Raw genomic sequence first — 8,625 nt, 5'->3', positions numbered from 1 at the left:
GACAGACGACAGATGTCGAATCCATGGATCAAAAATCCATGCATATGGAGGGCTGACTATGGCTGAAAACAGATGGCAGTAAAGGGGTGGCTTAATGCTACCCCTTTGAGCACTGGATTGGGGCCGCAGCCCCAATCTGGCATTTTCCAGGTGCACATAGAAGCAGCAGAAAGCCGCTCCCTTTTGCACCAGGAAAAGGGCGCCTTTGCCCCCAAGGCAATGGGTTTTCCAAGTTTTGGCAGCATGCAGCATCTAAACCCCACGCTGCCTAAATGCCACATCACTGCCTGCCATCTGGTTGGGCAGGCGGCATGACGGTGGCTTGAGGGTGGAGCTGGGGCATGCAGCATGTAGACGCCATGCCCCCAAGTCGTATTTTGCCAGTACTGTATGTTTAGCCCTTATATCTCTTGTAAAATATTTCCAGAGGAGTAGCCATGTTAATCTGTTGCAGCAAAAACCATTAGAAGTCTTGTGATACCCTAATGATGAACACGTATCTGAGATATTTTACACACCAGTACAGTTCCACAGTATTTTGGTGATTTAAAAAAAAACCCTCAAAGGATCAAGTTTGGCCTAGAAGCTTGTTACAGGAGGAAATTAGACCCTGGCTGAGCTTGAACATTACTTTTTAAAAATTAACTAGTTACTTTTCCAAGGTACAAAGATAAAGTTGGCATCCTATTTTAAAAAGTGATTCTTTCCTTTTTCATTAATTGAAACAATGAAAACAAATGGATTTTAATCTTTTACGAAAAAGTGCAGACACATGAGAGAATACTACAAGCTACTCTCCTGTAGTACAAAACACACCTAAGCAGTGAGGCCACCCTCTGCAAGGAAGTTACTTATAAGTTACAGTTACACCATGAAAGAAGTGAAGCTATCCATTATTACATTATAAGTGTAATGTAATTTACCTATACCTTCATCACTGCAGACAAGAACAGAAAAGTGAGTTACTTTTATTTGTTTGCAACCAGTTTCTATCTGCTGTACAACCTTATCCTGACTTGTGGGGAGGCAGGTGGGTGACACAAATGTAGATGTAGCAGCATTGCACATATTAGTTCACCTTCTGCAGTTCTCTACTCAGCCGAGATGTTCCCAGGATCAGGCCCTAATCTGGGCCAGATGGAGCATGACAAACACTGCTTGGGTGATATTTGTCGTTGTTAACTGCCTTTGAGTCGATCTCGACTCATGGCAGCCCCGTAGATAAGACATCTCCAAAAATCCCTAATGTCCACTATTCTGCTTAGTTCCTGCAGATTCATACCTGTGACCTCTTTAATAGAGTCCCTCTTTCTAGCATGTGGTCTTCCTTTCTTCCTACCTCCCTCCACCTTTCCTAGCATGGTTGTCTGTTCCAGTGAGTTGTGCCTTCTGATGACATGGCCACAGCACAATAGCCTCAGTTTAATCATCTTGGCCTCCAGGGAGATTTTGGGCTCAATCTGTTTGAGGACCCATTTGTTTATCCTTCTGGTTGTCCACAATATCCTCAGCACTCTTCTCTAGCACCATATCTCAAATGAATTAATTTTCCTCTTATCCACTTTCTTGAATAGATAGGCTGAAAGGATGCATCCTTGCCAACTGGGAACCATTCTATTTCTCTGTGTTTTGTTCTAAGAGTAACTTCTTGTCCTAAATACAGATTCCTCATCAGGACTATCAGATGTGGTGGCACTGTCATGTCTTCAAGGGCATTCCATAACCTTTCATGATCTATGCAGTCAAAGGCTTTGCTATAATCTATAAAACACATACTGATTTTCTTTTGGAATTCCTTCATGTGTCCCATCATATGTTTCCAGTGTAATCCATAGGTCCCTTTCCTCTGCTTGCACCTCTGAGATTTCTCTTTCCATGTATGGTTGGAGTCTATGTTGCAGGCCACTGTTTTGATTTCCATATCTTTTGACATATGTTGGTCAGCACTCGAGTTGATTCTGTCAGTGTGGACTGTAGCAGTTTGTTTGGAATATCGTCTGTTCCTGGCAATTTAGAGTGATATAGGGAATCATATATTGTGGAGAACACAAACAAGAAAAAAAAACCTTCACAGTACATAGAAGCAAAAGTGGCATGAGGTGGCTGTGTGGGATGCACCTTGTTCAGGATTTCATGCACTCTCTTCCAAAGTCAAAGTATTCTTAACTGAATAAGTCTGATCTAGTCTAGACCATTTCAAAGTAGCAAAAGCAAGCAAACAGCTAAAATAATAAAATACCAAAAATTATATACAATTAAATAAATAAGCCTAAAAGGTCCTATTCCAGGAATAGGCAAGTGTAAGGTATCTATGGAAGCCCCAAGGACCCTCCATTTGAACCCTGAAATCTGGAAAATCACCAACATTTTAGAGAAACACATCTATGGTCCAAAACAACTGCAGAAATAATCCAGTTTGAGACCACTTTAATAGCCCTTGCTCAATGCTAGGGAACTCTGGGAGCTGTAGTTTGTGAGACATTTAGCCTTCTCTGTCAGATAGCTCTAGTGCCACAATAGACTACAATTCGCAGGATTCCCTGAAATGAAACCAGGGCAGTTAAAGTGGTCTTGAACTGCAGTGTGTTTTGGACCTCTGATTTTGTTTTTTAATTGTTTTTCTGCTGAACATTCCTGGGTAGGTGTGAAAGCCAAGAGAGCCTAAAATGAAGCTTGGGTATACGTAGGCTAAGGTCAATGAAATGAAATGGAGTGTAACTTTATGTGACAAGTGTGTGAAGTGAATTGCAATACTGTTAAAATTGCAAGTACACATCTGCATATGCAATAACAAACAGGCTCGACTCTGGTTTTGCAGCCTTCAACTGAATACAATCATTATGCCAGCACCAAAAAGTTGAACCACATGTGTAAGGAAACATATGCATGTATAAGTCATTAACAGAATGACAACCAGCATCTGCACTGAGTCACTGCAAATATTCTTTCAGAGGTCTTCATTTATTCCTATGCAACATATTCAAGGCTTCTTAAGAGCAAAACATCACCAGACCTCAAGTGTCTAGGTTTTGAATTAGTATTTAAGAAGAGTACCTCTGCCCATGCATGCAAAGAGTCTCCTGAGTTATCTCTGCTCAGCTTATCACAACCAGCATGATAAAAGCTGGGCTACAAGTTGGTTCTGAGACCTAACATCTGTTGAGTTTTTTAAAAAAATCTAAACTACCTGTTGTATTCATTAAATTGGTCTAACATGATATAAAAGTTTGTTCACGAATTAAACTCCTATAGCAGTACACAAGAATTACACTGGGCGGGGGGAGCATTTTAAAAATTGGATAAAAGCCTGCATGAGTGAATTAGTGTATCAAGGAAAGTTTTTCTCTTCTTAGATAAAACTACATTAAATATTCTGTGCCCGAGCTCTGAAACCTTTTGCATGTCAAATTTTCAATGCAGCATGTTCATTATCCTAATCTCGACTTCAAGGCTAAGAAATGGAAATCGGCTGTAATTTTATTTTATTTTGTAGCTATCTTACATCATTGTCTTCTTTTAGGGCATTATGTCATCCCTGCTGAGATGCTTATCTAACATTGGATCAGCATTAGCGACTTTTGTGGGCCTACTGCAGAGCTCCTAAAGTACTGCCGGGAACCACAGATTGAAATCTGAAGCATTTTAATATTGGGTGTGCATGTGTGGGTTGGGGTTGTTTTTTTTTCCCCATTATGAGCTGGAAGGAATAAAGAATTTAACATCACAATATTATTTAGTTTTGCGTTTGTTCACTCTCTCTGACTCATTGTCAGAAGGGAGGGAGGAGGAGGGAGGGAGGGAGAGGAGGGAGGGAGGGAATAGGTTAATTTCCTTAAAACAGAATTTAAAAGACTTTGAGTTTATGTACAGCATCATCATTATTATTATTATTATTATTATTATTTACAAAATAGTAACTGCTGAGTACTGATGTGGCGAGAATGCACACTGCAATGAACAAATGTTACTCTCAGACAAAACAGCAGCCAAGCAAGTGCTTGTGGTCTTCTACACTGCCAGATCATAAGGGAGAGGAGGGTAGCAAATATTAAACTAGATCTGTACCAGCAGATCCAGTGAAATGAGTGGAATTTAAGATAGTCTTGTTACTAGATGGCATCTCTGCACAGCAAAAATAATGCATTTTGACACCACTTTAACATGGTATGAATTGTGGGATTTGAGTTTTCTGAGTTATTTAGCCTTCTCTGTCAGAGAGCCTAGTGCAAGAACAAACTACAAATCCCAGAATTCCAACCATTGAGCCAGTGCAGGGTGCCCAACATATTGTTTCTGCAGTGCGAGCTGTCTAAGTCTGGACTACGTAGACACAATGTACAACATGCAGCTCTACCCTTCATCAGGGATGGATGTCTCTATATGTGGATCTGTGCATTAACAGTACCATGAAGCTCTTGTTTAGGGTTGCCATAGTTGGCGAACTGAAAACGGGACAAATGTAGGACAGGTTTAAAAATGTAGGACCTTTTTTTTTTTATTTCCTAGACAGGAAATTAAAAAAAAAGGTCCTACATTTAAACCTTGTCCCCTCCCTCCTTCCCGGCCTGGGAGGAAGCCTCGGCCGGCTCCCAGGCCGGGAAGGAGGGGCGAGGGCCGCCGTCATCGCGGCGATTGCCGCGGTGGCAAACGGCCCCCTCCTCCTTCCCGCTGGGAGGAAGCCTCGGCCGGCTCCCAGGCCGGAAGGAGGACGAGGGCCGCCCGCATCGCGGCGATTCGTGGTGGCAAACGGCCCCCTCCCTCATTCCCGGCCTGGAGGAAGCCTCGGCCGCTCCCAGGCCGGGAAGGAGGACGAGGGCGGCCCCATCGCGGCCATCGCCGTGGTGGGAAGCGGCCCCCTCCTCCTTCCGCGGCCTGGGAGGAAGCCTCGGCCGGCTCCCAGGCGCGGAAGGAGGACGAGGGCCGCCCGTCATCATGGCCATCGCCGTGTGGCAAACGGCCCCCTCTCCTTCCCGGCCTGGGAGGAAGCCTCGGCGCTCCCAGGCCGAAGGAGGACGGGCCGGCCCTCATCGCGGCCATCGCCGTGGTGGGAAGCGGCCTCCTCCTCCTCCTCCCTGGCCTGCTGGGGCCCAGGAGGGAGCGTCTCCGCGGCTGGAGCTCCAACCCGGAGATCCCTCCCAGCCTCAGCAAGGCCTTGGAGCCGCCGCCGTGGCTGAGGTGGCCGCGGTGGCGGGGCCGTCCCGGTTTGGGCGCCAAACGGACCGGGACCGGGACGGCACCGCCCAAACACGGACTGTCCCGCCGGGGGGTGGGATATGGCAACCCACTCTTGTTGAAATGTTTATACTGAACAAAGGGCTCTTTCGGCTAATTAGTTGTAAAACTATGAATCCACTTTACTGGTGTGGCTGCAGCCTACAAATCCTGAGAGTTGTAGTTGCAGGAAAGGTATGTTGAATTTTGAGCCAGAAGCTTTACCAAACACAAAACAGGTTGTATAGGAAGTTGCTGTGGTTGTTAAAGTGGAATATAATTGTGTAGTTTTAAAGGCCCCCAAGACATCATATTGCAACTAAATGCATCTATGCACAACCCACTTCTGCAACCTTGATCTAAATGTGGCCATTCTGCATTGGACAAAAGTTTCCAATCCTTTCCATTGGGTAATTATATATACATAAGACATCAACAGTATCTGGGCTACCATTTATATTGCATTATATATATAAAATGCCCAGTATGCTTTTGTGGAAGCCTTCCATTTATTCGGGGATTGCTTAAATTGCCTTCTTGAGCATTAGCAAGCAATTCCTTATTATTTTAAAATTTAATACCCACCCATTTAGAGCAAAGTGCCCAAGGTGTGGCTTCAGTATACACATTACAAATAATAAACACAGAACACAACCACACTCAGCCATGGAAACCCACTGAGTGACCTTGGGCAGGTCACAACTCTCAGCCACAGAAACTTTCCAACATTCACAGACTAAAATCCATGAAAGTCATGGGGTTGCCATAAGTTGATTTCATAGTAGTTTTTAAGGCAGAACCAAGTATTAGCCAGGGCTGACCCTGCTAATCAGATGGTACCTGGTGCCTTTAGGGTATTAGGCCCAAGAAAGCTTGTTGTTGTGTGCCTTCAATCATTTCTGACTTATGACAACCCTAAGGTGAACCTATCATGGGATTTTCTAGTACTGGGAGTGTGTTACTCGCCCAAAGTTCCATGCTGGAGCAGGGAATAGAAGCCTGCTCACCAGAGTTGAAGTCCAACACTCAACCACTACACCACACTAACTCTCAAACAAAGCTTAACAACATGCAATTGCGCCTCAATTTATTGGGGATCCCATCTCAATCCATGGGAGAGGAGAGTAAGAATTTATTATCATTACCATTATCATTAATGGTGTATCTGGACTGCACAGTTATATCAGTTTCATGCCACTTAAGTGTCCTGCGCCATCCGTGGAATCCTGGATATATTAATGTGTGAGATACTTAGAATTCCTGCTAGAGAGCTGGAGTTATATACTGCAAATTTTAAAGAAATTAGTGTTTTCATAGATAAGTTACTTTACAAATCAGAACAGAGGTTGTTGTAGAATCTACCACTTTAATATGAAGCTTCATCTTTATTTATCCCTATGTTACAGAGTAGCCACAGCACAATCTAATTAAAATAGTTAGGGTACAGTTTCCACTAAATAATATTAGTTCTTTAACGGTAACCGGGAGGTTGCTGGAGGATTTAGGTCAAATTTCAAATGAACCTATCTTCCAGTTCTCCCATAAGAACACCAGATTTAAGATAATTTTTCAGTACTCAACTTTGCTCCAAGAGAAAGGACAAAACAAACAAACAAAAACAAGCATCTGGAAAACATTTACTGTTATATTTGAGAGTTGATTACTGTACTGCTAGCTGGGAATGTAATACACAGGACAGCTTCAGGCACGAAGCTCATGTCTGAATTACACGACATTAGGCAATCCAACAATTGATGGTATTTATATATATTGGGGAGGCAGAGTAGTGTACCTCAAAGCAGGATATAGTACTCACAAGCAGCAGCTGAGCAACAAGCAGTCCCACACCATCACTGCCCCATATACACAATATCTAACAGAGAAATAAAGTAGGCTAGGTCCAAACACATTGCTTGTTTGAGACTTCTTTAACTCGTCCTGGCTCAATGCTAGGAATTTTGGAAACTGTCATTTTGTGAGACATTTAGACTTCTCTGTCAGAGAGCTCTGGTACCACAATAAACACAATTCCCAGGATCCCTAACATGGAGCCAGGGCAGTTAAATGGCCTCAAAGTGGATTTTTCTGCAGTGTGTCTAGGACCTGTCTTCTTTGTAAAAACATATGAAATAGGTTTCTACAAATACAGTCGCCCTCAGGATCCACTGGGGATCTGTTCCGTACCCCCGCAGATACCACAATCCCTGGATGCTCAAGTCCTATTGTCCCAATGGCAGTGCAGCCATGTAAAGCACCATTATTAGGGTCAATTGCACTGAAGCCCTCCCTCCCTTCCTTCCCCCTCTTCCTTCCTTTCCTCCCCTCCCCCCCCGAGCTTCTGCCTGAGCTTGGCTTCAGAGACGGAGGCTGGAGCCCAGCTAGAAGGAAGGAGCTGAGCTGGCATCGGGGTGGGACTTGGACTTGGAATCCCCCCCCCCCCAGGCCCAACACCCACAATAAAACCTCAAGGCTTCAACTTCCAAGACCTGGCCCCAGCCCCCTCCAGTGACAGGGCTCCAGACTCCACCTCCAAACGCCCAAAACCAAAGCTAAGGGCAGAAGCCTCGGGAGGATGGAGGGAAGCAGGGAGGACTCAGTGCAGGTGTCCCCAGTGACAGCGCACCCGCATGCATGCATTGCCATGGGGATAATGTGGGTTTGGCGTCCACAGATGCTCAAATCCACAGATGGCAAGTCTGCAGATAACGAGGTCCAACGTACCTTGTGGTAACATATGCCTCCAAGCATGAAGGCGAGAGAGAAAATTGCAGACCACAAAACCTTTGAACCAAAAATCACACTGACTGTATACATGAAGAAATGGGTGTGTCAATACAAATAATATAATAATAATAAATAATAATAATAATAATAAAATAAAGGATTTATTTATATGCGCCCAATCACTGGGTCCGGGCAGCTTACAACAAGAGATAATAGACGGTTCCCTCCTCAGGCTTACAATCTAAAAAGACACGACACAAAAGGAGAGGGAAATGGTGGGGGAAAGGGGAGGGGATCAGGTCCAGCATTCTTCTCTCCCTCTGAGGCCTGGACCAAGGCAGATGGACTGCAGGGAGGGCTCTTCTTCTTCAGGCTAGCCCTGATGGAGCTGGGCCTGCCTGGTCAACTCCCTCATAGGCCGGAAGATTACAGTTATGACATGAATGCAATTCCTGCACTCTTTGAGAGAGATGCTATTGAGTATAGTCATGCTAAAATTGCTACCTTTAAAAATGTGACTGGTGATTTACCATTCAGCAATTGAGTCAACAAATCTACTGCAGGTAGAACTGCTTTCTGGATTTAGGCCACATTTATATCACACACACACACACACACACACACACAGAGCTTGATATCTAAACGTGTAATACAAATATTACATGTCATTGTTACCACTATTATTTTCCT

General features: G+C 44.2%; 1 protein-coding gene across 1 annotated transcript in view; it reads right to left on the bottom strand.

Annotated features, from left to right (window-relative positions):
* Positions 1 to 8,625, bottom strand: part of THBS4 (thrombospondin 4) — a 553,455-nt gene that overhangs the window by 131,808 nt on the left and 413,022 nt on the right. The gene's annotated exons all lie outside the window — the stretch shown is intronic.

This window comes from Sceloporus undulatus, chromosome 2 (genome assembly GCF_019175285.1).
Source record: "Sceloporus undulatus isolate JIND9_A2432 ecotype Alabama chromosome 2, SceUnd_v1.1, whole genome shotgun sequence".
Lineage (NCBI taxonomy): Eukaryota > Metazoa > Chordata > Lepidosauria > Squamata > Phrynosomatidae > Sceloporus > Sceloporus undulatus.
This window is presented reverse-complemented; position numbering and strand designations above follow the sequence as displayed.